Source organism: Empidonax traillii, unplaced genomic scaffold (assembly GCF_003031625.1).
Source record: "Empidonax traillii isolate 1590-97213 ecotype Southwest subspecies unplaced genomic scaffold, ASM303162v1 scaffold42:size1813164, whole genome shotgun sequence".
NCBI lineage: Eukaryota > Metazoa > Chordata > Aves > Passeriformes > Tyrannidae > Empidonax > Empidonax traillii.
Genome location: NW_020955235.1, coordinates 1,089,495 through 1,105,122, shown reverse-complemented (window position 1 = coordinate 1,105,122; position 15,628 = coordinate 1,089,495). Strand labels below are relative to the sequence as shown.

General features: G+C 35.6%; 1 long non-coding RNA gene across 2 annotated transcripts; it reads right to left on the bottom strand.

The window, feature by feature from the left end:
- Positions 1-1,525: 1,525 nt before the first annotated feature.
- LOC114054924 lies at positions 1,526-12,314 on the bottom strand. Of its 2 annotated transcripts, XR_003570625.1 has the most exons (4): positions 12,159-12,314; positions 9,067-9,141; positions 2,426-2,921; positions 1,526-2,309 (listed from the first exon to the last, which is right to left on the bottom strand). It is a non-coding gene; the product is annotated as an uncharacterized LOC114054924 (long non-coding RNA). The 2 variants fall into 2 exon arrangements; XR_003570626.1 differs by lacking the exons at positions 1,526-2,309; positions 2,426-2,921 and adding an exon at positions 4,837-4,949.
- Positions 12,315-15,628: the final 3,314 nt, after the last annotated feature.

Sequence of the window (15,628 nt, the reverse complement as noted above, 5' to 3'; positions counted from 1 at the left end):
GTTTCTTGAATCATACTCCATAGTTTGAACTTTTCATTCTCTTTTTTTAATCAAAGGATAGAAGAAAAGACTTCTGCCATTTTTTTCTTGATAAAAAAGTGTTTGACTCAATCTACACAACATCCAATTTTACATTATGCTTGAATATTCTGATTCTCCCATCCACATTTTAAGCAAGGTCTCCTTGCCTGTTGATTACACTTGTAGAGATCTGCACTGTGCCAAGTTAGAGGCAAACATCAGTTGTTTGTCAGTACTCTCCAGTTCATGTATCCTATTTGGCTTTGCAGCATGGTCTTCCACAGCCTTTGGCACAGCTTTGTAATTAAATTTGCAGTATAAGGAGAGTAAAAAAAACTCTTAATTTTTCTAAGGTTATCAGAAATATTTTTAAACAGATTTCTTCCTTCTTTGTTCAGTCAGTTCCGTACCAAACCCAAGTTTACCTGTGATGCTGCAATAAACCATCGATCTTTTCATTTGGGAGAAAAGAATGAAAATCAGATGTGCTCAGACTCCTAGTTTTAAAAATATCTGCCAAGTTCTCCGTGGATTCGACCTTCTTATTATTATATATCAGCAGATTCTGCATCCTATTTATACATTACCAGAGCTTTCAATGTAAACAAAAAGTACCAGGATAGACTATAAAACTGAACATTTCTGGCTCTCCATGAGATGGATGACTAGACAAAAGCAGGACAAGTTTCTCTTACTGCTGTTCCTCCTTTGTCTTTCTGTCATAGCTTCTGCGTGAAATACTCAGATTTTAGTTCACGGACAGTGCAGCCAAACTGGCAAAACTCTCAATGAGGACATTACCCTGTTTCAAAACTGGATGATATCAGCTTGTTCCTATTATATAACAGTATGTTTAGATCCTTGGAAAGTGTGTCTTACCAGCTGTCCATATGCAAACTAGAACTATTTTAACTAAAATCAATCTAAGATCACAACTTTGATTCAAAAGGTTCATGCAAACGTTTACAGAGGAATGCAATATATATCGTCCCAGTTCCTGAGATGCCATTTCCATCACTAGGAAGAAGTTCCATTAGGAAATTTCTTTCTTTGTTTCTATGAGGGAGGCTGATGCTTCCAAGCAGTACTTACCCCAGTAATGACAGTAGTTTTGTCAAAATACATCTCTGAGAACTGGACTAAAATCAACAATGGATTTTATTCCAGTCCCTGAAAAGCATTCTACACAGCCTAGCAAGAAAACTTTCATCATCCTCTACTAGTTTCACAAACCACTTATGCTTGATTCCATAAATTTCCTAATGGGAGGAGCTAGTTCTGTACATGCCTTTAATAAATGAATGCATTAGAGGTCACCCTTTTGTATTCAAAGAAAAGTATACATACACTTGATAAGACTACAATTTATGATTGAATATAAACAGACTATAAACAGACTAACAACCATCCCACAGACAAGATAATTGCAAAAAATAGTTGAAAACAGTTTGGTTTTAGTTTAGAGTAGTTGACGATTTGAGGAGATTATTGTGGTTATGTCAATTTTCTAGTATGCTTTTATATTCACATACATCTGTCAAAAAGAATCTTCTTTATTTACCTAGTGTGCCTCTTGCAATATGAAAGCAGTGCAACTGCTTGGTGTTTGAAGGATGTTGTAAAATCTCAAGATATTACAGCCCTCGGAGAAACAGCAGAAAGATATAGAATCACAAAAGATTTTGTTATTTAGAAAAGGGCAATCAGACACCAAGTAAAAAGCTATCTCAAGTTACCTCATCTTGACTACAGAATTTACTGAAGCAGAATTTATACCAGTCTCCTGAAAGCAAGAGCTATAAGTCTTTGCCATCCTGCAGTTCTAGTCTCTTCATTTAGATCCCATGTACAAAATCCTTTTTAAAATATGAAAATTAAATGCAATTTCTCTTATTTTAAACCACTAATACTCCTCAGGGAACGTGTATAATACAAACACACAATATGGTTACACTTTTTTGCACCCTGAAGTAAAAATTCATGAAAACAGATACATACCTTGTGCTTCTCTCTAGAATGAAAGAGAACTTTTACCACAAAACAAAATAATTGCTAAAACAATTAAAAGAAATCCTTAATGTCATGTAGTGAAATTGACTACTTGTAACCTTCTGAATAAATTACTTCATACCATCCAAATTCCAGAGAATTATTACACTGAGGTCTGAGGCACAGAGAAGGTGTAGGTCCTGTGTCTAGCAGAGGTCAGTTTCTTCACTATATCAATACCTATATTACAATATCCATATTTTTGCAAAACAGGATTTGTTTCCTCTACCTGCAAAACTCTATAGAGACAGATTTTATCTCAATGTCATTTCTAAGTGCACAATGTGGCTATCACTTCAGAAAGTGCCTGAAATATTTTAAGCCCCGTTGTACACTGTTTTACAGCAATACTTACAGATAATTGATGTGCTGACAATGTGTTCCATGCCTGAGAAGCTTCTTGTAACTCATAAGACCATTTTAAACTGCCTGCAGTCACCGGTATGTTTTCATGAAGCGCATCACATCCATTTTCTAACTTAAACAAACAGAAACATTTATGGTGATAGTCAAGGGTATTCCATTGTATAAGCTGCACATAAACCCCCAAATCCACTCTCAGTGACTGAAGAGGTATCAGCTTCAGATCCACAATCTCTGCCTCTAAGCCAAGGGCTTCCTGGAATAAGTTACACTTGGTGACAGAGGAGTCTCAGGTGCTTCATAGCGATGGTTTCATTCCCCCCTCTGTGAAACATTCATCTGCTTAGGAAGAATGAGGCTTATGCTGGCTGCAGGCAAGTCCAGTTATTGTTAAGGAATTCCACTGGCTTTTCTGAAGCCTGGAGAACTGTAGGGTGTTCTTTTGGCAAAACTTCAGCAATAAACATGGATGTCACTAAAATAGTGGGCTGCAAACACAAATGAAGACTGTTTTATAGTCATGAGGCTCATGAAGAGAAGAGATTTATCAGATCTCATGTGGTTTGTCACCATGCACATCTGGACCCTTATTTTAAGAGCATTGTGAAATCTAATTTCTGCTGTAACTGCCAAGACAACCAATTGCCCTTTCTTTATATTTTTCTTAAAGAAGACAAGTTTCGTTAGACCTTGTGCAGAAATTTTCCTCCTCTTCCACATGATCCCTACAGAAATTAGAGAAATCAGGAGGAAAAAAATTCAATGAGGAGGATACTTAGAATGGATTATAAAAATGAAAAAGCATCCTATGGGAACTTTATGAGCACGTTTCCATATTTGTCATGCATGTCAAAGTATACCTTTAATAGCTTATGTAAGATTGTGCAGATCTGAGCTTTTAGAGACAGGAAATAGAACCAAAATGTCACTGGCTACATCAGCTGTCTTGTACATCTATGCAATCTCTGCTGTAATTATTTTCCACTGGATATGGCCTGTTAAATTATTGTCTAAAGTTTAAGTGGTTTGCTTTCACTGAATTTCATCAGAAGGTAATTTGGTTGTGAAGAAAAAAAAAAATTCTAAGCATCTGCATGCTCATTTTATACTGGAAGTTTAACATAATTTGAATTTCAATGAAATAAGATGAGAAAGTGTTCAGATTTCAAGTATTTTTAAATTTCTCATGAACATTTCAGCAGCCTCCAGAACTTGTGTTTCGGTTCACAAGAGCATCTGCTTTTTAAAAATCTGCCAGTTTCCTGCTACTATTGCTATACTGTCAAGTTCCTTTTTATAGTATCTCCTTCTTCAAATCCTAATGCAGGGAGAAGAGATCTTTCATAATCCTGAATGTCTCATTTCCACACAGGCAATAGATATCATTACAAACTTGATCTGTAAAGAGAGAATTTAAAAATATTTTCCTTCCAAAGCCTGCATTTTTGCCAGAAGGATTGGCAAAATACAAATCCTCCGAATGGTACAGTAAATCTCAGGATAAACCAAATCATTAAATTCCCATAAAATCTGCTTGTAATCAAGCTAGAAATTCTTTGAAAAACTGCTTGTCTCATGGTTTTTCAATAATTCTAATTTTGGTTTTGTTTCAAAGCCAGAAGTGCCAAACCTGACAATGCGTGAAAATGAGCAATGTTCCAAAAGCCATGGCTTTTGAGAAGATCAGCAAAAATCCACTTAAGGTTTATTTTGACTTTTGCTCAGCTTCCTCCTAAGTCATTTGACTAATTTCAGTATGTGTGGAAAAATGTTTCCTTACTTTCTAATTACTTTAGAAACAGAGTTATTGCTTTAGAAACAGAGAACATACTAAATTTCATCTCTGATACATTAGTAATTGCAGGCTTGAAAATGAAGACACTGTTCTAAGCATCTTAATGTTTCTTTTAAGGAGAAAAACTTTTAATTTCTATCACCAAGGTGTGAAAATTGACAGACTTTTGCTCTTCTTGTTACTGTACAAGAGGTACACAAGTATGTGTACTACTAAAAACACAGCACAGAAGAAAATGAAGAAGTCCTTGGAACTAAGCTCCTATGAAAACATAGCACGTGTCTAATGGGAAGAGAGAAATCAGTAGGTATAACCCTGAAACAGGTGAAGAAAGTTACTATATTTCTGAAACTGCATATAAAACCGTAAAGAATATAGAAAATAACAGAAAACACCTAAATAATTACTTAAAACTTACGTCAAACTGCAATCAAAATAAAATATATCTCTCCAGGAAAAAAAACCTGATAATGAACGATACTAATTATTAAGCTATATTAGATTAATGAATTTAATAAATAATATATTTTAGGTAAATTAATCATTTTTAAAATAATAATTAAAATTAATAAAAGAGGGGAGATTTCACTACTTACTGTCTTTGATTCTCAAACATCTTCTTGTAGCGGGTAATTTACTCATCAAACATCATCAGAACAACAGAAAAATTGGGATAAAAGCTAGAATTGGTGGCAAACCTTTCCAGTAGATTACTAAATATCTACAAATTTGCAGAAAATTTATTGAACAATAAATAAAGAATGGTGGCTTTATTCTAAAACATTTTATTCTAAACCCTGTATTTTTCCCAGAAGTTATTTTGTTAAAATAGCAGAACAATCTGCTAATTAGTTGCTTTTCATTGTTGGTTTTGGGTTGGAAATAAACTAGGAATTGCATTAAGAAATGTATAGAATCCTGGTTTACAGTTACCTTTATTGCCTCTTCATATACAAGATTAATATTTTGTGTGAATAGTAATGGCATTGAGGAAGAGATTATTAAGAACTGCATGATGGCAACTAATTTAATAAAGCTACGAAAAATCGAATATAGAAAAACAAAAATAATGGGAAAAGCTGAGAGACAGTTAAGAATGATGACTGGAACAGCAATATGAAAGACCCACATTTTGTGCTACTGGAAATCAGACCAGACAACCAACCCAAAAATAATGTTTTAAGAAGGTATGAAGTACTTGGGGGAGGATGGTAAAAACCTTTAACTTGCATTGGACCATTTCCAAAGCACAGGACACTGGAATAGCAATCATTACATATGAGGAAGCACTCTGAAGTAGAATTGTAAGACAGCACTGCAGCCTTGCAAGCAGCACTGGCCAGGAATTGACACTTTTATAGATATTATCCTCTGTAGCTCTTAAGCCATAACAACGGGTTAAAAAGCCAGTGTGTAGTGAGTTGACCCTGGTTGGACACCAGAGTTGTGGCACAGAGTTGTTCACATGTTCTCACTCTGCTCTTCTCTGGCTGCAATTTTCATTTGCGCAATAACTTTTCTTTTTCCTTCTTAAATACCTTATCACAGAGGTGTTACTGTCATCCCTGATGGGCTTGGAGCTGGTTGGCACTGGCTGTGCCAGACATGGGGGAAGCTTCTGGCAGCTTCTCACAGAAGCCACCCTTGTAGCCCCCCTGCAACCAAAACCTGGCCAGACAATCCCAATACGCAGTGGTACAAAGCTCCAAGGAAACCGTTCTGGCAAAATACAGGAAAACAGCTGTCCTGAAGCACTGGACAGACATCTGTCATAGTTTCTCCACATACCCAAACAATTTCAGAGGTCCCGATGGACTGATAGAAGAAAAATTCTTTTTCCTCTGATCTGGTTGTACATTTCAGTTAACAACACTCGGAAAAATATGTGATAGGAGGTATTCCTAAAAATTCTTAACTGTTGTGAACTGTTGTGAATTCTTAACTGTTGAACCTGTCTCAGTTTGTTCATGTCCAAAATAAGTCTTCTTACTACCACAGAATCATGGAATGGCCTGGATTGGAAGGGGCCTTATGGATCTAGTTCCAAGCCCTTGCTGTGCACAGGGACACCTTATGTAAATGTAGTTATAATTATTCCCATGATACTGTGGGAAATGGCACAGAAGCTACCACTTCTCCAGCTGTCTAGCCTGCAAAAGGCAAATTGCAGATGTCTTGTGCAGAAATTCAAGAAATACAAAAAAAGTTTATAGTGTGATTTTATATAATTTTTCCCAATGACATATTTGCTGTATTTGAATATGTATTACCAGCAGCAGTCTCAGTTTCTGGCAGTTTGTGGTTAAATATCCCATAAAAGCTAACTCACTTCTTCTATTCTGAACTCACTACACTCATGCTGACAGCCCAAATTACAGTGTTTTATTATATTGCATCTTTACCGTGTATTTTATTTATCTCTGTTGTACCTTCTAGTATTTGGCATCTATTCAAAACCTTTACCTGTGTTCTCCTGCTGTTCTGGGGGGTTTTGTAGCTTCTTTTGCTTTGTGTTCAGAGTGGTATCTTTTACTTTCACATGCAACTTCATTACTTTAGAGAGCTTATGCAATCTCTCAGTGACACCAAATTGTTTATCTGAATTGCTACACAGCTGCAACAATAGCCCATGTATTAAATCACCAATTATGACCAACTGTAAAACACTGCTCATAAATGCTCTTTAAGGCATAAAGCCACTTTCATTTACAGTAAAATTTTTAAATAAAATGTCACAATAAACATGTATGTTACCTGTAAGCAATTCATAATTCAACTGGTTTGCATACTGTCCATTTACTGTTTGTTAGAACTTCATATCTTGATTTTTTATGTCTCTTCACAGGTTCTGATAATAGAGCATCCCTAAAAATCGGAACTTTTCATGGCGCATCTAAATTTAATACCTGCTGTATCAGCTACATTGACTTGTTTCTCAATTTCTTTGAAAGATGATTTTTTTTCCTAGATCTAAAAAGCTTTAAAATGCCTTCATTTGGCAATATAATCTATTGCGTATCTCTATAGACTAAGTACAGTCTTCTAATTTATCTTTAATTAACTTTGGTTTTCTCTAGAGTCTGAAATTGTGGCCCAGTCTCAGCACAGGCATAAAATAACACACTTCTATTCAACGGTTGCATGGATATGAACAGTCAGTGAGCTTTGTTTGGTAACATTTATCATTCTTCCTATCCATTGCAGAATTTTGCCTTTTCTTTAATGTTTCCAAGATATTTTTATCAACAACTATTTATTGGCTTGTTTTTCTGGAAGATCGTTTCTAAATAGCTTTTGAGGAGAGAGCTTTTCTCCATTTTTCTTTGGGGAACATTTTATAAGGGTCATAAGCACCTGAATCTTGTAAAATTAAAAGGAATGTAGGTAATGGCCCTCTCTTCTGAAACTTTCTAACACAAGTTTGAAATCTTAGTGAATTAGAGAGAACTTGAATCTACAACATTTATATCAGGAAATCTATTTTTGTTTGTTGTACTTGTTGGGATGCATTTGTGCAGCACTGAAAGTAAACCTCTTCTATCTCAGCAGGAAGTTGTTCCTCATGGCTTTCTTTCCAATTTTCCCTCAGCTTCTCAAGAAATTGTATTTGCCAAGGCCCTACAAAGTCTTCTTTAGAGTCTTGCATAACTCAGTGGTTTCAGTCATCTCTTTTTCATCCTCCTCTTTTCCATCATGTTTTTCATTTTGTTAGATATTTGGCTCATTTACTCATATATTATCTACTCTGATACTTCATATTTACCACCACTATTTTGATTGCTATTTTTGTAGAAAATCACAGAGTTTACACGACACCAAGGTACACAACTCCCACCAACTTTAGTAACTCCCATTGACTTAAATGTGAGTTTTGTGGCTAACTTCCTGCCAACTCAGAAAATATAGGATCTAGTGAGTATAATCTGAATTTAGAATAACTTATTTAGAAAAATAATCTTTAGAAAGCCTGTGGTCTTACATTATTATGTTTTTTAATAGCTGAGGGACCAAAGAAGAAACTTTCACAAAAATTAGAGTATTTGAGGTCTGCATGTCCAAACTCAGAACAGATTAGGAAAGATTAGTTATTTTCCCCTGACTTTTGTCCCCATATTTTGCCCTTGCTTTTATCAATGCAGCCTAGAGTGGTCTCCTCTCATCTTTTACAGATAAACACAGGACTTGAACAATGGATGAGTCTATGAACAAAAATATGCAAATCTTGTTCTTTGTTTCAGTATTAGGACATACCAACTTCAATTTCCTAAATTCTCTCTTCTGACTCAAACTACTAGTGAAATCTTTATATAAAAGTTGATGACATTTATCCGGCCATAAAAGTTTTGGGCACTGAAAAAAGAATATTTGCTAAAATTACTGATTTCCCAACATTTTCTGTTTAATTACAAGAAGGGTAAAAGCTGCACATGAACCAAATATAAATAGATTTTTTTAAATTAAGCTATACAAGTGCAAAAAGTAGGGGGAAAAAAAAAAAAAAGAGTTAACCACCCAAACCTGTAGCTGTGGAAAACAGGCTAGCTGCAGCATAATTTATTTTCATTCTGCCACCCTTATTTACACTATATCAAATTTTACCTCTGAGTCCTGAAAATTGCTCAAAGCAGCTAAATTTTCATTGTAGGTTTGCCTGGAGCATTTTTCAGGATCACAGCCTGTCTCATCAGGTGTCCTACCAACATGAATTACACTAGTTCAAAGTACAATTCTAATACAAATTAATCACAGCACGTACTCAAATATTTATCAAAATGTTTCTCAACCTAGTAATTTCAGACTATAGAATTTTGAGATATGAAATAGATTAAATATTTTACCTCAGAAGCAGATTCCAGTCCTTTTGACTCCTGAAAGGCAGGATTTAATGTTGTTACTAAGTGGTGACCATTCATCTGCCAAGTGAATTTCATATAATGAGAGAGCTTTCTGCATTACAAATGTATGGAAAGTTCTATCTCAGAATTCAATTACAAGTATCAATACTTGCTATTCAGAGCAACAGCTCCAAAATAAAGCTCTTTAATTTCAGATTATAATTGAAAATGTAACCAAATTATTGTATATTCCATTGCTTTTGACACCACTGACAAATACAGGAACTAATCCTGTACCTGATACTTGTATTATCGCTAAGGCAAGTAATCCCATTCAAATTAAGAATGTGTAAACAAAGATTATTCATGTAAGTAAAAATTACAAGATAGGGTGGATAAATCCCCTGAAATTGAATGATACAATTCATTTATTTAGTTTCTTTCTCTAAGGTATGTGGTTTCACATGCCCAGTTGAAGCTAAAAGTACAAGTGAGAGCACAAGCCTAAATAAGAGATTCTGCACGAGGTGCAGTCAGCAGGGCAGATATCAGTTGTTGATCTTAGGAAAAAAGCAGCTCCCAGGATCTCCCTGCATTCCTCAGTTCATGTTCTCCCACATGCTCATAGTCTAGGAGGCTTCTGACTCAAGCAGAGGGTCAACCCTATAAGCTACTACTTAAGCAGGTATAGCCTACTGCCATGACAGCCCAGTCAGAGGAAATGCAACAGAAACAAACACTGTCAGGATTATACTTAGAATTTTTTCTCTGTTTTTCTGCCTCAGTTTTAGATCTTCAAACCACCACTACTCAGTGGCAGTACAGATTAGTTACCAAAAAATGGCATTATAACCAAGATAACAGCATCAAAGGTGCACTTGATTAAGAAAAAGTTTTAAAATCATCACTATTTTCATTAAAAAGGGCTGAATAAAAATGTTATGGATAAAACCGGTTAGATTTAGACTATGATTGTCCAAGCTGCCTGGTACCTTCAAATATTAAAATCTTCTCATACACAGCTTCACAAGCAGTAGTGGACCATTCTAACCACACTTCTGCCACCTAGCCAGGAATGTAATGAGCACAGCTGAGCTGGTGAAAGGAGGATTACACTTTCCAGTGAGCTTTCCATGATTTCCAGTCATCCTGAGCCATCAGTTGTGCTTCAATCTGCCTCTGTTGCAGCTGGACTACTTGCCAGCCCTTACTAACAGTCCAATGCTGTGCAAAATTGTCAGTCCTTCAAATGGTAAGGTAAAGGCAATTAGTTTGTAAGGTTAAAAGCAGAATTTTGTGGAGGTACATCCTATTTTTATACAATTTCTTTAATAAGCAAGGCATATCTAGATTGAGCATGTGTCTTCCGTGCAAGAGTAATAATCACATTTCACCAAAAATTGAATAAGTCTATTGTGTAAATGAAGGACTCCCTAAGCACACATTAACAAGAGAGACCATAGCAATCTATCATCTCAACGATCCCTGAACAACAGGATCTGTAAGTAACTCTGATAGAACAGATTGTGACAGCTTCATAGGAATTACTGCAAGTTGCATAGGCAAAAATCTACAGAATAAAAGGAACTGGAATAGGATGTAGGTTGTTCTGTCAATTCACATTTGATCAAGTATTGTAAGTGGCCTTGCTAAAATGAGTACTTTTTTCACTAGAATAAAAAGACAAAGTGAAAGTACAAAAGTCTTACATGTGAGCTAACCACACTGAGAAAATCAAATTAAGATTTTGTTGCTAAAAGAAAATAGAAATAAATAAAAAGATTTCTTTTCATCTTTCAGAAAAAGCAAAAATAAGTACTGTATTTCTTATCATATATAAAAGCAGTATGCATAAATGTGTGTTAGCCTGACTGACCCCCCAATCAACCTATCAGTCCTGCAAGTTAACTGTGTCAGAACAGAAGTCTGGATCTACTTTTTACAAGAAGATGTTATTAATGCATGACAGAGTCTGGTATAGGTGGAAGTAAGTGTGCTGGCATTATTTGGATTATAAATCTTTTAACCTCACCTTCTTCTTTCATCCTTGTATATCAACTTCTACAGAGATAGTCACAAGAAATTTGGCAAGTAGGGCAATGCTAGGAAACTGCACGATCCTTTTCTTTGGGGAACAGGTCTGGTTTTCTCCATTTTATGAAATTCTCAAACAAGAGACTTACAATTAAATATTTCAAATACAGAGAGAGCAGATAGCAAAATACAACCCTTTCCTCTCATCTTTGCAAAAAAACTAAAAGTTGCTGTCTGCGAATGAGTAGAATTTATCTGTCAGCCCATAGCTATGAATAATCAGAAAAAAATAATTTACGGTAGTTCAGAAATCCTTGTCCACATTAGTTTAGCCTTCATGTCAACACTTCTTTTACTACTGACATTAGTGTATCTTGTCAATAGAGAGGTGTTTATATGTTGACAATTTTGCATGAATGAAAAGAAGCAACAGAAAGTTAATAAAGACAAGCTGAAAGGAACAAATGTTAGCATGTCAATTCCCAAAGGCCTACTTTGTTTTACTTACAATGTGCTGCCTAGATTTTAGCACCTTGATATTAAATAAATACTTCATTTATGTTCCCTCTCCTCTGCTCAGGGACCACTCCATGTGTAATGAACAAAGGCAATTCAGACTGATACAGATCATTTCATCAGTACCTCATTGCACTTCACAAAAGCTAATAATGAGCCTTTCTCTCCCTCCTGTAAAGTTCGGTGGGGGTAGAGGTGTCTGGATTCTCAGCACTGTTGTGAGAGGTAGGAATATGGTAACGCATTACAGGAGACTTAGCACATGAGAAGCCAAACCAGCAGATCCCAAAACACCTTGATAATGACTGATTTACCTAAATTGTAACACCTCTTTTCCACATTTTTCTGAAACTTTGATGTGTCTCAGTGTTATTATTCAGTAACTTCAAACAACTTTCGTGAGTAAAGCACACTACAAATGAAGAAAAGCATATAACTTACAAAAATTTTATGAAAATAATAAAACAACACAATTCATTGCATATAACAGTTGCTTCTAGAGAAAAGAGCTCTATGGAAATGTTACAGCGTTTGTATTTACTAACCTGTTATAGTCCAGTGGGCTGTGTTTACTTTTCTGTGCTTGCCTTCCAACACCAATGAAATTCTTCCCTTGTCACTGAATTTCTTCACTGAACACTCTTCCTCTCTTGACTCCCAAGTGCTGTTTTCTCCAGCTGAGATGAGTTGCTGGTGTGAAAAGCCTTAGGGAACAGCAGAAGAGTTTGAGATATCAAAGGTTCTTCTATCTTCTTTCACAAATCAAATGTTTAATTTTGGCTACTTCAGCAGAAGTGGCTTCAGTCACTCAGTGGCTTCATTCATGTGTCTCTAACACTGGAAGATGCATGTGGGTTTTTTAGCCAAGAAATAAATGTGTGTGCTAACAAATGCAGACTGAGACAACCAAAAAATAACTGCCCACTTAGTAAACAGTTTAGGCTGGCTACAACATTTTCACTTTAGTAAATGCTAATTGTAAAATAACATTAATGATGGCAATCTACTCCTTGTACCTTCTATCATATAAAAACTAAAGCACTCAGTCAGGAATTTGCAGGTATTTGAAGTCACACATTTGTCCCCCATTTGCCATCTTCAGAGAGTGCCTTCTCTGAGAACTTTTCCCCCAGTCTTCCTGAGATTTCAGGAGGAAAATTTCAAGAATTTAGTTGTCCTTTACTTCTTTTTTTTCCATTAAGATATCACAACTCAGAACTTACTTTCCTAATTTAGGCAGTCCCCAACACATTTACAAAATGTAATTCTAATTGTAATAAAAGCAAAAAGCAAAAAAGGTGAATGCTATAGAATGCAATCCTGATATTGTAGTGACTTTATTCTGATGAAGAGAGGAGCACTGGGCACCAGGTAACAAACTCAGTGCAGACACAAAAGTGAGACCACAGAAGTTAGGGTCAGACTCAAGAATTTGAGTCTTCACTGAAACACCTTCACTGAAAATCCAACTGTGTATAATTTCAAGATGCAAGTTCTTTTGTTCTCAGAAGGCAATCAAATGCAATTCAGCTTTGATCCAAAACCCCCATATTGTCAGAGCATATATAAGCTCAGGAAAAGGAAGGACTAAAACAGCTGTGAAGCTTTCATGCTGAAGCATTCTGACCAGCTCAGAAGAACTTGTGGCTGCTAAAATCACTCCATACAGGGAGAGACAGCTTGACTCACATGCTTATAGTTAAATTTGCTTCTTTCCTGGTAACTTTGAAATCGGTTGCATTGTACTAAAGCTATGTTTTTGAAAACAGACTGTAGCAACAATATGATAATGTGATAATTTGGAGTAATCAAATTTCAACTACTGCAAAGAAGTTGTTTTCAGAAATAGAGTTCTTCTCCCCAAAAACTGTTAATTACAGCCAAAACTTTCTGGCTTTCCTTGTCTCAGCTGAATACACACACTGTTTTTCTTACAATTAATGTAGCCTAGGCTACACTATGTTCCTAGTCCACTTCTTTTTAAAAAATGTAAGACATAAACTTGTGTTTAGTTGTGTATTCACATAAATATTACAGTGATTACCCCATTATATTTCAGAAATTTCATTAAACAGAAAATGCCAGTGCAGAAGCAAAGTCCCACTAAGTAAGAGCTGCCCCCTTTTCTAGGCTTCGAAAGAATTGTTGTCTTTTAAATATAAAATACTTTCTTAAAACATCTGAATATATACACTTTGCTGGACATTTTTGGTTCCTCCTTCAAGGTCTATTTTGAAAATTTCTGCAAACGCTTATTTCAGTTTCTAAAGATACATATAATTATACCCATAAATTTGAAATTTTGCACTTTTCTATTTCAACATATAAGATTCCAGTTAGTCGCATACTTGTGCAATATCAGCCTGGGATAGTGATGATGCCCCTGAAAAAAAAAAAAAAAGAGTAAAAATTGTTTTGCTCTGCAATGCTTGATGTATAACAATCTGTGAATTAATACCCATTTTGTTCTAGAAGTGCATGAAATACAGAAAAACATGTAAGTCTTGACAGACACACTGACCAGAGGTGCATGTGCATTACTGTAACACTCAGGACACATGCTGAGAGGTATCACAATGATCTGTAGTAGAGTAAGCTGAACAAATGAAACAAATTGCTAGAGTAGGAAAGGAGGTAGAAGTAGCAGCTTTTGGGGTTTTGAGGAGGATCTCTTGTATAAAAATATCCCATAGATTGGCATCAATCTGCAAATATTTTTCTATCCTTCTGAACATTTTTATATTTCTTTTTCCAAATAAATTTAAAATGCCATACCAAAAAAAAATCCCAAACCCAAACTAACCAACCAAACAAAAAATCAAAAACACACACACACACAAAAAAAAACAAACCAAAGAAGAAACATTTTTAAGAAAACAAAACAAAACCAACCAAACAAACAAAAAAATGAGACTGAATACTCAATATTAGATGTTCTGATTTTTTTTTCATTTTGCTTGAATTTTTTTCCCAGACAAATATTTTTGCCAATGTTTGCCAATGCCTTAGGAAAGGTTTGAATTTTTCAAAGATTTTTTTTTTATGATAAGTACACAATGAACAGTAAAAACCATCATCCTACTCTTAGAGCAATCTTTTCCTCAACATCATGCAAGATGTAACAAATATTTACATCCTCATGCTTCACTCTACTCCCCTGTATAATGATATGCTGCCATACCTACACTGTCTTTATCTAAAGTCTGATTCATTAATGATTGTAAGGAACACAGAGAAGCTCACTTAAAAGCATAATATCAGAAAAAGCTTTTGCAAGGAGTATCGTAAATGAAATGTCATTATGACAAAATTCAACTTTTCTATAAGAAAGGATACTATTACGTCCACACGTATTTCTTACAGACTAGAAAGAATTATATTGAAACTTTTTAACCAACAAAAATCTACCGGTATCCACATTTAAGTACAAAGGAGATCATTCAGTAATGATCTATTATTAACATCACATATTTGTGAACTGGAAACCAAGTACAAGAACAGGCTTAAGCTGATCCTTGCCAAACACCAGGCAACTGAGGGTTAAAATCTGCACCCCTGCTTTGTTCCTGCTCTCCTATGCCAAGGTGCAACAAAGAGGCCTAGCTCCAGGTGATTCCATGTGCCATATGTGCTGCATTTCCTGCACACACTAGGAGTTGGGAACAGTGTTTCCAGGTTTACAGCTAGTCTGATTTTTTTTGGGTTTTTGTCAGTTTAAGCTTGCCCTCTCCTCTTGTTTACCCATTTTATTTAATTTGTGCCTTTTTTTTCCCCCAAGTACCAAGGACAATTAAAAGCATATAACAGGCAGGCACAGCAGGGAAAATGGAAGTACTCCCTCAAAGACGTACAGCCAAATTCAGCCCTTTGGAGAATCTGCTCACACAAGCATGAAATTTTCACAGATGTCTGGGTAGTACAAGGATAGCATGACAGACATGATCTGCTGTCTTCACTATCTGGAATATTTTTGTGGGTGGCTCTAGCGTGGGAGGGGCTTCTCTTCCACAGCATT